Source organism: Protopterus annectens, chromosome 7.part0, assembly GCF_019279795.1.
Source record: "Protopterus annectens isolate FY-2018-M chromosome 7.part0, PAN1.0, whole genome shotgun sequence".
Lineage (NCBI taxonomy): Eukaryota > Metazoa > Chordata > Ceratodontiformes > Protopteridae > Protopterus > Protopterus annectens.
In genome coordinates this window covers 321,727,864-321,742,905 of record NC_056739.1, presented here as the reverse complement: position 1 = coordinate 321,742,905, position 15,042 = coordinate 321,727,864, and the positions used below count along the sequence as shown (strand labels likewise).

Genomic DNA, 15,042 nt, shown 5'->3' with positions numbered 1-15,042 from the left:
CGGAAGGGTATTTTAAATTCAGCACAACAGGTAGACAAGTGAACTACTTATTATATGCCAACTCTACTTAAATGCACTGGACTGCTTTTATTTCATTTCACATAACATACTACAATAATGACTTTATTAATTTATTGGTTTAGATCACATGATCTGGTTTTACTATTTAAATGTTTGTCTTTTCGTTTTCACAGAGTTCTGAAGAAGTCCTGACTTGCAGGGACAAAAGGGTTTAACCCTTTCTTCACAATTAAATTTTGGAGTTATTCATTCTGATCCTGTTTTACTTTTCCAGGTGGTAGCTCGACATTATGTGGGTTTATTTTATGATTACTGGTTTACTCTTTAGTCACACAGTCATACACTTTCTTTTTTCTGTTAAATGTACTGTTGTTTGTTCACGAAATTAAGAGTGTGATGTCCTGAAAATGTAAAAACTGTTTTGAAAAAAGGATATAGGATATAGTAGTTAAGCTTTTCTGTATGGTTCTGTAGTACCTGCATTAGATAATCAATACTCTTTTAAATGAAAAATGACCTTTAGTGTTATATTCTGCCTCAGAAAAGAAAAGTATGTTTAAGAAGTGCCCTTTGCATAGCCTCTGTTTTGCTTCCTAAATGTAGCATAGTGGTTAACTTTGTCAAAAACTATAAGCACATGAATAAATCTATATCTCTATTTATATCTATCTATCTAGCTATATATATATGTGTGTAACCCAGCCACTGGGGATGCACAAGCCAGTGCATTTCTTTGTGCCGGTCCCAAGCCCGGATAAATGGGGAGGGTTGCGTCAGGAAGGGCATTTGGCGTAAAACCTCTGCAAAATTACTTATGCAGAGAACATTTCATATTTCCATACCGGATCAATCGAGGCCCGGGTTAACAACGACCGCCACCAGTACTGTTAGCCAACAGGGTGCTGGTGGAAATTGGGCTACTGTTGGCCGAAGGAGAAGAGGAGGGGGAAGGCATGCCCGAAGGCAGGAAGAGAGGAGGAAGGTTAGGAGTGTAGTAGTGAAGGTAGGAACTTTGAATGTTGGCAGTATGACTGGTATAGGGAGAGAGCTGATATGATGGAGAGAAGGAAGGTTGATATATTGTGCGTGCAAGAGACCAGATGGAAGGGAAGTAAGGCCAGGTGTATAGGAGGTGGGTTCAAATTGTTCTATCATGGTGTGGATGGCAGGAGAAATGGGGTAGGGGTTATCCTAAAGGAACAGTATGCCAAGAGTGTTTTGGAGGTGAAGAGAGTGTCTGATAGAGTGATGTTTATGAAGCTTGAAATTGATGGTGTAATGGTGAATGTTGTTACTGCATATGCTCCACAAGTTGGGTGTGTGATGGATGAGAAAGAAATATTTTGGAGTGAGTTGGATGAAGTGGTGGTGAGTGTACCCAAGGGTGAGAGACTAGTGATTGTAGTGGACTTTCATGGGCATGTTGGTGAATTGAACAGAGGGGATGAGGAAGTGATGGGTAGGTATGGTGTTAAGGAGAGGAATGCAGAAGGTCAGATGATTGTGGATTTTGCGAAAAGGATGGACATGGCTGTGGTGAATACATATTTTAAGAAGATGGAGGAGCATATGGTGACATACAAGAGTGGAGGAAGATGCACTTAGGTGGATTATATCCTATGTAGGAGGGCCAGTCTGAAGGAGATTGGAGAATGTAAAGTGGTGACAGGGGAAAGTGTAGTTAAGCAGCATAGAATGGTGGTCTGTAGGATGACGTTGGTGATCAAGAAGAGGAGCAGGAGTGTGAAAGCAGTGCCAAGGATTAAATGGTGGAAGTTAAAAAAGGGTGATTGTGAGGTGGAGTTCAGGGAAGAGTTAAGACAGGCACTGGGAGGCAGTGAAGAGTTACCGAATAGCTGGGTAACTACAGCACAGCTAGTAAGGGAGACTGCTAGAAAGGTGCTTGGTGTGACATCTGGACAGATGAAGGAGGACAAGAAGACCTGGTGATGGAATGCGGAAGTACAGGAGAGTATACAGAGGAAGAGGCTGGCAAAGAAGAAGTGGGATTGTCAAAGAGATGAAGAAAGTAGACATGAGTATAAAGAGATGAGGCGCATGGCAAAGAGAGAGGTGGCAAAGGCTAAGAATAAGGCATATGGAGAGTTGTATGAGAGATTGGACACTAAAGAGGGAGAAAAAAATTTGTACCGATTGGCTAGACAGAGGGACAGATCTGGGAAAGATGTGCAACAGGTAAGAGTGATAAAGGACAGTGAGGGAAACGTACTCACAAGTGAGGAGAGTGTGTTAAGTAGATGGAAAGAGTACTTTGAAGGGCTGATGAATGAAGAGAATGAGAGAGAGAGAAGGTTGGATGATGTGGGGATAGTGAATCAGGAGGTGAAACAGATTAGCAAGGCGGAAGTAAGGACAGCTATGAAGAGGATGAAGAATGGAAAGGCTGTTGGCTCAGATGACATACCAGTGGAAGCATGGAGGTGCTTAGGAGAAATGGCAGGGGAATTTTTAACCAGAGGGATAGGCATGCAATGGGGACATGGGGACTATCGTCCTGTCTTCACAGCAGCTCAACCACATCCACCACCTTTCCCTCTTTGGACCATACCTTCCGAAGCAAGACAGGATCATCCTAAGGAGTGCCCATATGCTCACACACCCATCTTCCCTATGACTTCAGCAGTCACAGAAGTCACTAATTGAACCTGGGCTAGCTGGACTGTAGTCAGGGTTTTATGCCTCTATGCCACTGGAGTAGTCTACAAAATGTTGGAATACATAAAATTTGACAAAAATAATAAACTTGGGGGAAGCTTACTGGGAAAAGAATATTGGAAGGCTGAATCTTAAACTTTATATAATGTTAAATAATGGGAAAAATTACATCAATACTCTTGCAGAACGAACATTCTCCAACAGGCTATTAATGTACAGATATTGTCAAGTAAAAAGCAAGTCTGCCACTTCAAGGCAGCATATTAAGCTGCCATGAAGCATGTACTAAACAAAAAAAAAATGGCTGCCATCTTGTTTACACACATTAAATGCAGCTTTCCTGTTTAGTGAATTTGAAAAAAAAATCCAGTAGCAAAAGTAACTGTACTTGCATACCTGCACTTATAAGGATTTTTCTGTTTCTCCCCTTGCTAAGTATGGTATAAAAAGTTGTACTTAGCAAGTGTGAAAAAAAATTAAAGTTAATACAGTTGTCTCTGTGTGTGTTTGTGTGTGTGTGTGTGTGTGTGTGTGTGTGTGTGTGTGTGTGTGTGTGTGTGTGTGTGTGTAGATATGTATTAGAGAGAGGGAGAGAGAGAGAGAGAAAATGAGTGAGTGACCATGAGAGAGACAGGCCAAGTGCATACCGTTCAGCTTCTTTGCTCAAGAATTCTGGAAAAAAACAACAGTTATGGAGAAAAATCCCAAAATCAGGGACAATTTAAATGTTACCCTAATTCTCTTAAAAAAAGTAAATATAGCAAGTGAGTTGCCATCAACATACATCTCGACAATAAGTAGCATTTGAAACTATAATTCTTAACTTCATTGACTGACTGTAATCTTCAGTGAGATGCCAGAAAATAAAACATTTTTGAGGGACAGATTAAAAAGCAAGGAAAATTGAGAAGTATGGAAGGCTGCACATCTCTTCACTGTTTGAAACTCTTCATTTATTTGATCACAAAGAGACATCTGAGGTATAAGCAAGTAAAGAAAGTATTTCTAATTGTGTGTGTGTGTGTGTGTGTGTGTGTGTGTGTGTGTGTGTGTGTGTGTGTGTGTGTGTGTGTGTGTGTGCATACATGTGCAAGCAAGCATATTTTTCTGTCTATATGTGAGTGATTCCATCTTTCTGTTTGTGCATGTGTGTGTGTGTGTGTGTGTGCTTGTGTGGAGACTAAACACTTACACAACTTATATATGTAAAATACTTCCTCCAGCAAAAGTTAGATATGCTACTGCAAACATTAAGTGGAGGAACGATTTTACATTAAAATACTTTAAAAATGCATATACTAATAAAGGAACAAACGCAAAATGATTACACATGTACCCCATTAGTGCAATAATGTTCTTCAGGATAGGCATTTTTGAAAAAATAACAGATTTGCACGGGTAGTGAAGCCCTCCACTAGTTGTGTCATGCATAACACCCATCAGAAGCCCATTATTTCCCTGATAATGCCCACCCTGTTGGGCATTATTGCTTGCTTCTATGCAGCCCACTACAGGATGTGTCATCCTGAACATGGCGGCAGAACACATGAGGCTCATAGCAGTTTCCTGTTGGTTTGTCTGTTCTTGCTACTAGCTTGATTTACTTAGTTTGTTACAAATTTAAACTGTGTACTTTCCTGTATTCATCTCCTGGTAGTGACAGGTTGCTGGTAGAAGACTGGGGAAGGGTTGGAGTTAGGAGTTACAGTACCAAAACCGAATTAAAAAAATCATTCATTCATTCTTTGGCACATTATAGTGCACATCTAATCATATGTAATGCCATCTAAATAGATAGTTAGAGCTGCATAATCATGTATGGTGACAAAAAGCTACTAAAGCAAACTAAAAAATAAAATTCTCAAGCGTAGCAAATGTAGTATTCCATCAAGAAAAGTAGATACTTGTCCTATCAAATAAGTTCAGAAGTACATTGTTTCTTGCCACAGTGTTAGCAAAATCCTAAAGAGGAATAAGAAATGTTTTGATAATAGTGGTGAAAACCGATAAGCTTAGTAAAATATTTTAACTAAATATACTGATTCCTGGGGGATTTTTACACATAGACTCGAAAATCAAATGCCAGTCTTTTATATTATTCCTTATATCTATAAACTGTGATGGTATCAGGGATATAAAATTAACATGTTGATTTGCCATATGACAAAAATATGATGTCTTTCAACTTCTCTTCCTGCATTTCTTCTTGTTGCCTATTTTTTTCCAGAAAGTTCTTAGGTGTTTTAAAAACAATAGTTGCTGCTGAATAAACTTGAATGTAAGTTACATCATTTATGGTCGATATAGAAAAGGTATATTTTGTTGGATGATACTGCATCCAGAAAACCATTATGAGTTTATTTACATGACAGAGCTGAAAGCTCTTCAGTATAGGTAAATCAACTTCTTTGAAAAACCTAGGGGATGTGCATATTTTGCAAAAAAATTCTGACATCCTTTTCATAAGAAGATGTTATAGAGGAATACACCAAAGCATGTACTAGTGAGCTCAGATGCACTGTTCTATGCACATTAAAATGCATTCCAATGGGAGAAAATTGTGTAATAATTCCAATAGGAATATTTATTCCAATAACTACATAAAAATCAACACATACAAAGGAGGTATTTGACACATTGATGAAGACGTAGACCCAATCACCCAAAGTGGTATGCCTGTATCATGTAATAGACAGCGGCAGTGTGTACCTTGTCACAGCTCCCTAGCAGAAGTACAGACCTGTTAGTACAAGCGCAGTCCTATAGCTATGAAGAATAAAGTGAAATTGCCAACGAAATATAGTGAATCTTGAAATTTGCTGTAGTGCCATTAAAGAATGTTTGTGATTGTGCTTTTAACCATTAGCATCCTGATGCGGGGGCATTGCTGCTTATTAATTATAACCCTGAGATCACTGTACCCTGCAGTAAAGGGAATACTGTAAAATCCTGCAGCCTCATATGTAGTATATATGTTTTCTATTTGCACTTTTAGCCTAGCTATTCCAAGGACTACAATGGCTGTCCTTGAACCTTTATCAGGAGCCCCTTTGGGAATTATCATCTTCCTCATCACATAGGTCGGATGTTTGTAAAGGAGCATCTGTGTGAATCGCTGCTGCTGAACGTGCAGTTTTTATATGACTGATACATGCAGCTTTATATGATGTATTACAGTATAATACACTGATACATGATGCAGATCTACATAATGAATTACAATGTAATAACACGTCACTCAAAGAGAACTGAATTTAAAAAAATATATATATTATATACATTTACTATAGTACATGGTGGTGGTACTTGAGGTTTTGGATTTGATTAATTCCTTTTTGATAGGCACTAGTCCTGACCTCTGAGAACAAATCCTGACCATTCAAGATTAAATTCAACCTCGATTTTCAGCTAGAGTGTCTTCTGCGTGGAGACATGCGTGAATGGGCGTACCTTTGTTGAAGGTTGTGCGTCAGGGCTGGTAACTCGGCACGTAAAAATCAACTACCAATCATTAGCGGACTGGAATTCCGCTGTAGCGACCCCTAACCGGGAAAAGCCAAAAGACACAGCAGCAACTCTCTCATCTACCAGGTATTGTTGTAAAGGAATGACTACATTTGACAACAAACCACTGTAAACTGTTAACTTGGTCCTTTTAGGATCTCCCTTTATATGCAAAATCTCACTCTAATTTTTTTCTATTATATGCAAACTTCAGTTCCTCGGTCTTTTTATTAATTTTTTTATTTATTTATTTTACATTTGTTTACCGGGATAGTCCAACTGGACACAGGTACATTTACAGTGGAGGCCCGGGGAGAAAAGTTCCACAATTAGACTAACATCAACATGGTAATACAAGCAATCATATAACAGTGATAATTAAGGTAAGAACAGACATAAAAGTCCCCTACAATCCAGTATAAATAATAAATAGTACATCAGGAGTAAGTGAGTAAATTTACAAAACTAGAGAGCCTCATACATCAAAGCTTTAACATTGATTAGTGAGATAGGATAAAAGAATAAAAAATGATTAGAGATGACATATCATGCAATTTCAAGTTGACAGTAATATACCTAACTGTAACATATATACAGCAGAGATAGCAGGAAGGAAGGTGTAAAGTGTGCTGAGATTGCGAGATTCATGTGATGCATGGACATAGCCATGCATTCATAAGATGTGATTTGAGAGCATTTTTGAAATGTGTGTTAGTGGGGGCAAAGGTCAGAGTAGGGGGGAGGTTATTCCAGGATCTAGCTATGGCTTGAGAAAAAAGAGCTTTCCCTGAGTTGTTGTTAGCTTTAGAGATGCAGAGGAGGGATTTCTCAGTAGATCGGAGAGGGCAATTAGTTCTGTATGGAGAGAGTAACTGGCTTAGTGCTGGGTTTTTTTCAGGATATCTAACAATATTAAAGGCAATGACTAGCTGGTGGTAATTGAGTAGCTGGGGAAGTTCTAAGCATTGTAGTTACCTTAGAGATTGACAGTGATGGGTTCTGAAGGTGCAGTTGTTAGCAAACTTGGAAATTTTATTGTAATATGATTCAAGTCTGCTGAGATCAAGTTTTCTGACTTGGGCAAGAACTGGTGCGGCATACATTAGAGTGGAGAGTAGATGGGTTTGAGCTAGAGTCATTATGTCTTATGTCTTTATTATATCTTGGTCTTAAACTTTTTAGATATTATGTCTTGGTCATAGACATAACATTTATCTCAGCTATTGTAATGAAAAACAGGAAAGCAGAAATCGGTTTGTTTGGAGAGTGTGTTACTTAATGCAGGCTTCATCTACTCTTGCCACAGGAACTGTTTTAAGAAACTGTAACTTCAAAACTCCATTTTATATTGGCAGAAACCAAATAAACCCAAAGTGAAAACAGGCTTGGGCTGTGACTTACAGAGTGTATTAAAAGTGATTGCAGTGATTGGAAGTCATTTCCTATTTTAACCTATATTTTTAATGCTAAGCCAAAGTTTATTTTGCTGGACTAAGCAGTCTTGCTGTAACAGTATAAATATATTTTACTTGGTTCATGTCAAGAAATATACTGTTTTTATAAAGAATAAGCCGAAGCAAAGATTTATTTTGACTAATTTTTATGTATGTGTTGCCCTTGCTAGGTATTATTGACAGGATGAATTTGAAAGATTATGCAGGTATTCCCTGAATGAAGTGAAATCAGTTTAACTAAGAAGTTAATAGCACTAAAGCTATTGTGTAAAAAGCAGGAAATAAAGAACATACTTATTTCATTGGTTTGGAAGTAGGTTAAGAATTATCTTTTCACTGTAAGCAGCTATTGAGAATGAGACAAAATTTACTTATTTATTTTTTGAATAATTGTATGTTGGAGTGAGGAGCTCGGCAATTTAGGAGGACCTATGAGTGAAACCACTGTTGTTCCAGGTTAAAAGGTTCATTTGACAGGGTTTGGGTATCCCACAAGGATGTCAACTGGATGCCTCCCACGGGAGGTATACAGGCAGGGTTGACTGGGAGCAGACCCAGAGGTAGCTCCAGGATATGCTGGAAGGATAATATCTATCAGCTTGCTTGCATTGGAATACCTGGAAATCCACAGAATTATCTGGAGACTGCTGCTAGTTATAGGGAAGTCTGGCCTTTCCTACTTGCCTTGCTATCATAGTGACCTCCTCTGGGACAAGCTGTTAAGGAAACGGTTGCATGTTTAATATGATGAACCTGCCCTGATGAAAGACAGTTATAATGATGCTGTTTTGGAAGATAATTGTTAAAATAATGTAGCATAGCAAACCCAGTGTGATTAAGTCTTGATTTAATTTGGTGTCAAAAGTGGTAAATAAGTTCAGTATGTTTTCTGGATCTGTTACTGATTGACCATGTTTATTTTTCATTTTGCAAGAATTTTCCTAGTGTTTTATTATCTTACCAGTTTTGTGATCCATTTTTTAGTCTTATCTGCATACAAGTATCTGCATTTAGCATCTGTGAAAGAGGACTGTGTCATATCTTTAAACCTTTTAATATCTGATTTTAATTGCCTTCTGTCTGTGCCTACTGTGCACAATTAACTTTAATTAAACAACAATTTCCCTATTTTTATCAGTTTCTCAATGCACTCATTTAAGCCTAGTAATTGGATAAGAATATATTATAGTTGCTAAATACATTTTTATTTCAAGACATTTAGAAAGAAACAATAAGTTTGGAGATTACCAATGTCTTTGTTTATGAGTTCCACAATGATATGTTCCATGGCCTTGCAGAGACAGGGCAGGCTGCTAATGGGTAGGCGGTAGTGGTCCGTAGTGGCTCCCCCTTTGTGGAGTGGGATAACCGTCTCGGTACACCATTCAGTGGGTACAAAGCCTGAGGTGAGGCTATGATTGAACATGGTACTTAGATAGGGTGCCATTTCATTCTGTAGTTCGTGTAGAACGCAGCCTGGGATATTGTCAGGTCCCATGGATGCTGTGTTCTTGGCTTTGGAGAGTGTATTTTTTACCTGTGCAGCCATGATTATAGAACTTTGCATTCTTCCGGTATAGAGATGGGCCCTCTAGGGGGTGAGAAGGGGGTAAAGTTAGCACTGAACTTATCTGCTAGGATGTTGGCAATATCAGTTGGTTCTGTATATTTAGTGCCATTGTGCTGTAACTCAGAGCAGATCTGAGTGTTCCCATTTAGATTCTTGACATAGCTATAGAATGCTTTGTGGTTGTCTTTAGAGTCAGTGGCAATTTTATTTTCATAACTAGCTTTGGAGGATTTTATGAGGGATCTCAGCTTCTTACTGAGGTTGACCAGGGAGTTTCTCCAGTCATGGGATTTTACTCTTTTTTGCAACAGTTTCTTTCTTCTGTTGTAGAGTTTGTTTATGGCAGAGGACAACCAGATTGGCTTCCTTTTTTGGAGGATAACATCTTGGTTCTATTAGGGATAGCATGATCCATGCACTTGTGTAAGTGCTTATAAAGTGCATTTGTGTAGGATTCGGCAGTCATAACTCTATTGTCCGTCTGCATGGGTGTCATGAAATTTGCCACTTCTGTCTTAATATTTTATCCATTCCTCATTATATATGTAAAAATCCACATTCCTGTTTTTTTTTATTTAGTCCCTATGATATCATTTTTCAAAGTTCTCCATTTTTAAAGCATCTTCTAACAATTGCTCATTTTTTTCTTTTTTTAGGAGATTCTTTTTCATTATACAATAATGGGTCATTCTTATTAGAAAAATGATAATGCTGATTGGGCAGTCCAACCAGCGTGTACGTTGTAAATTGAGCATATAACAAAAGAAAAAAAATCTGCCCACTAAAGGACCATTCAGCAGCCAGACTTTTCTATTGGAATATGCTATGGAGGGGTGCAAAACAAAAGAAAAATCAGGTACAGTCTAAAAATAACACAGAAACTCACCTGATATACCTTCTTTTTTTGCACTGTACCGCCATAAAACTCGGCAGACTCTGGTACCGCTCAACCATTCAAATATTCACAGAATGTCCAGATTTTTTTCCTAATAGGCATACAGTCTTCACATAAAACAGCAACATAAATTCCCTTTTCTCTGTTGATTGTCTTCTGCAGCATTGATGTACTGTGGAAGTGTGGGAATGTGAGTCCCATATGCGTACAGAACATCAGAAACCATGGAAAAATGAGGAAAGAACATGGAAGAACCGTACAGCACCATTATACAAAGACATTATTTAAAAATGGTAAGCAACTTCTTTCTTAAATAATGTCATTGTATAATAGCAATAAACCACTTGTGGGTATGGGTGTTTCAGGATTTACAGACACTGACTTGTGGGTATCGCTTAATTCTAACATTCTATAGTCCCTTTTCTCTAATTTATATTCCACTGATTCTGTCTGTCTATCTCTCTCTCTCTGTCCTCTGTTTAGTTTTAACTGAATTCCTTAGGCAACATAAATATTCTTGTTTCTGCCATTGGCCATTTTTGTTAAACATTATTCGATTTCTTTCACTGGTTCTGCTTTCCCATATGTGTAGTAACTGTGTACTAATTACCTCTTCTTTTCATAGTTTTTAGCTCAGAATCTTTTTATTGCATTTTTCTGACCCTCTATCATCATGTCGCCAAACCCTTTTATGACTTAATTACATACAAACAATTAGATCCTTCCTGGAAACTGAAGAAAGTTGCACTTTACATTTTCATTACACTTTTCACACATTTGTATTTCTTTTATCTCCCTGGTTTATCTTTACAGAGAAAGCCCACAACATTCCACAAGTTTCCTTCTACAAGAAGCATGCATATTGCAGATTTTACAGAGATTAAATACTAATTTGCTAATGTGTTCACCATCTAAAATAAGAAAGAAAAAATACAGCATGTTTTAAAAGTACATTTCTTTACTTCAGCATCTAAAGTAGTGTGCATTATGTTTACCACAGGAATAAATAAAAATATATATTTTTTATTTATCTAATATAACAACTGTTACAATATCGGCCTTTAGCTTCTGCTCTAAATCCTTAATTTTAAACTACCATTAAAAATTATAGAGAATATTTTAACCAAATCCAGACATAGTTGTGGTTATTAAACTCATGATGGAAGCCAAATAAATATGAGAAAGACATGTAAAGTATATTTTCTTCTTAAAAGTGTATTGGTTTTATGCACTGGGCATGTGTTTTTTTGGATGTGCTGAAAGGTGCTGTTGCGATTTGTCATATAGAAGATTGTGTCAGTATATGATCACTTATCTTCTGCCAGCTGAATGTCATAATACTATAGATAATTTATAATATCTAAACCAGCAGAAGAAAGTGTCATTTATATGTTGTATGCACATGTAACTCTAATTCTCTAACTATATATATATATATATATATATATATATATATATATATATATATAAGCAAGGAAGTTATACCTGCACACTACAGTACAGCAATGCCTGCCAAGGTACCTGTTTTGACCACTTTATAAGCTTGCTTGTGGTGTTTCTGCCAAGTGCACCCAGGACTTGTCAGATTAGACTGCCTGCGCCATGCTCCATGGGATTAATGAATGTATGTATGGGGGCACAGTTTTCAGTATTGTATATAGTATATCCTGTCCATTAGTGATCCAGCAGGAAATGAATAGTTCATTTACTAACAGTCACACTATTGTATCCCACTTGGGTCAAGGAACCCTTCGAAAAGGACAGAACCTTACAAGAGAATATGACTTTTTATTCTTTTGTATCATCTTCTGTATGGGTCAGAGCTGGTGTATTCACCATGTAATGTCCAGAAAAGACATGAAAGAAAAGCTCCACAGAAGATACACATTTCTGGTCAGGAGAGATATGTGGCTTTATGAAAATATTGACAATCGTTTGTCTCATCTTCTTTGCATCAGTCTTCAAGGGATGAAGTACAATTTTGGGTAAAAGAACTTTAGACCGATACCAGTGCTGACTGAAGACTGTCCTGGAAATTTGATTAGGGGAAATATTTCTATTGTGTGAAACATTTTGTCATCTCATCTATAGAAAAAAGGAAAGATAAAGCTGCCATTTTTACCTGCTAGATTACCTCTGTGAGGTAGTGCTTTTCCTTTTATTTCCATTTCAGAGTAGTTTCCCTGTCCTTTTAAACTTGGCTGGTTTAATTCCTTTTTTTTTGTGGTAGGGTCTCAACTGTCAGTTTGTTCAACATTCAGTTCTGGTGCAGACAATTCTTTTTGTAAGATGTAAATGTTAAAGGAGAGGAAATCTCTTGAAACTTCAGGACCTATGTTTTAAGTTTTGGGGCAAAAGAAATTATAGTACTTAATTTGTGATGATATCAGAAGGACAAAACCGCTGCAGAAGAATTATCAAAATGTCAGCTTTCATGTGCACATCCCTTAAAACTGGGTGTGGTTGGAATCACACATAGTTTTAACATAAACAAAAAGAAGAAAGGAATGTGTAGGAACAAAGAAAATATTTATTTTATTTATTTATTTTATTTTACATTTGTTTACCAAGGCACTCCAACTGGGATAGAATCCCATTTTCAGTGGAGGCCCGTGGAGAAAAGTTCCATAAAGATACAAACAGTAGACTTAGAAACAGTACAATACATTATATTACTAGCTCAGTTGAAATAAAACAATATGATTAAAAACAATGTGTAAAAATTGAGGACAGAAGATTAAAATGGATATAGCTGTTCTACAAGAATTTACAGTACAAATAGGTGGTATTACAAACAGCTGTTAATACAGGAATAAGTATTTGGTATAGTGCCAGTACAGGCTTTGTGAGATTCTGAGTGTATTTCTGGGGGTATTCCATACGGCGACCTGTGAGATAATGATACAGTAGTAGAAATCAGTGATTAGTACATTCTGGGGTGAGCTTGACCTAGAAGGATATAATAGGAATAGGATAGCAGGGGTATCTGTGTTAGGATAGTAGGGAGTGAGAGTGGAGGAAGGTGTATGCTTTGGTAGAGGGTTATCCTGGGACTGTGCTGTTACATTTCCAAGAGCTGGCTAAGTGTGACTGAAGATGATTTTTAAAGGTCAGCTTACTGTCTAAGATCCTGATATCCAGAGGAAGGGAATTCCATATTTTAGGAATAGCACTGGAGTAGGGAGAATCACCTGAGCTATTCCTGCTTTATGCTATCAATGAACCATCTAAGGGAAATGAAAGAAGATTAAAAAGTATGTTCCTAGAATTTAATAAAACAGTTCTGAAAAAAATTAAAACTTTTTAACAAAAACAATAAATTCAACAGGTACCCATATTTTAACTGATCTTAAAAATGGCATTACAAAAGAGCAAACATGTTTATGAAAAAATATAGTAAAATTGATAAATCTAGAACAGAGTCAGACGAATGGAACAAGAAGTGTGAGCTCTTTTGAAGAACACTTAGATAATGGTATTAACAAGCGAGTATAACGTGAAGAGATCGTAATGATTTATACGGAGGACGAGTTTTGATGAGAAGCAGATTAGAAAATGTATCTGAGATGTTCCCTGCAAAGGATAATCTACAGTAGAATATCAGTTGTCCAGTAATCACTTCCTGTTAAACCCCTCAAAAAATGTCATTTTATTTATTTTTATTGTTATTTTTATTTTTTTATTTAACATTTGTTTACTGGGAAAGTCTGACTTGGAACAAAGCCAATTTTCAGCAGAGGCCCGGGGAGAAATGCTCTAGATGCATGTCTTTGTAATGTGAGAGGAAACCAGAGCACCCAGAGAATACCCACACGAATATCATAATGTCATAAATGAAAACGCACTGAAATATATAGTGCTCTACATATATTTATATAGTCATTTACTACCAGATGATTGTGCATTATCCAAGCATGTGACAATGCACATTTTAACAAAACTGCACAATTCCCATGCCAAGTCACAGTGGTTGGGATTTGTCCCTTGCCCTGAGTCTACATGACCTCTACACTGTTAATAATATCTTTAGTGATTGTGGGGGGGGGGGGGGGGGTGTTCTCCATAAAAATATTTCTTTATCAGATTAAAAAAATAGTCACATAGTTTGGAACAAAAGAGAAATATTACAATTCTCCAACCACTTGGCAAATTAACTATTATTTAAAACAATTATCTCTTTGAAAGACATTAGGCATTTTGCTTAACCAAACCTTGATCTTACAACTTCACACATATCAAATCAAATCAGAAACAAATTAACTATATACTTTCTAGCCCCAAAGGATCTGATATTTTCTCTTCTTTGCAACAATACTCTTACCCACCAACCTCTCTTTTCCTAACAGTCTTCCATTTGCGCCTTGTTTTCCTTCCTCCCATAAATGCTATATACAACTCTTTAAAGATATACCAAACTCAGTTCTATGCATGTACACGATATTTGTTGCTATATCATGTATCCACATTTCTAGTTGTTATTTGTATTCTGTTTTGTATTTAATTCTATATTTATACTTTGTAACCCTGCGCTGAGCCTAAAATGGTGCAAGTACATCAGAGTTCTACCCTAGTGAACAAATAAAATATGTTGAAATAAAGAAAGGATGGAAGAAAATCCACCATAGGTAAAATAATTCCTTTCTTGTAACAAAAATGCTAATGTCAAGTCATTTCTATAAATATATGTTAATTCATTACCCTCTCTCCACAAGAACATAGTTGGCAGATAATTGACAAAGCTAAATGGCTACAATTATATTTTCAGTATTTTTGCTTAAATAAGCCTCAGTACTTCTGCATTTCAAAGATCTTGAGTGGCAAACTGCATGTCTCTGATTAGAGCAGCTGTGCCTGTCAGAAGAATTCTTCAAAGGCACAGCCAGGGTTTCGTCTTCACTTTAAATGCACAGTTATACTGACTT

The 15,042-nt window shown here is 37.0% G+C and overlaps 1 protein-coding gene across 1 annotated transcript in view; it reads right to left on the bottom strand.

Annotated features, from left to right (window-relative positions):
- GNAT2 (G protein subunit alpha transducin 2) overlaps window positions 1-15,042 on the bottom strand; it is a 241,372-nt gene that overhangs the window by 123,608 nt on the left and 102,722 nt on the right. The window lies entirely within an intron of this gene.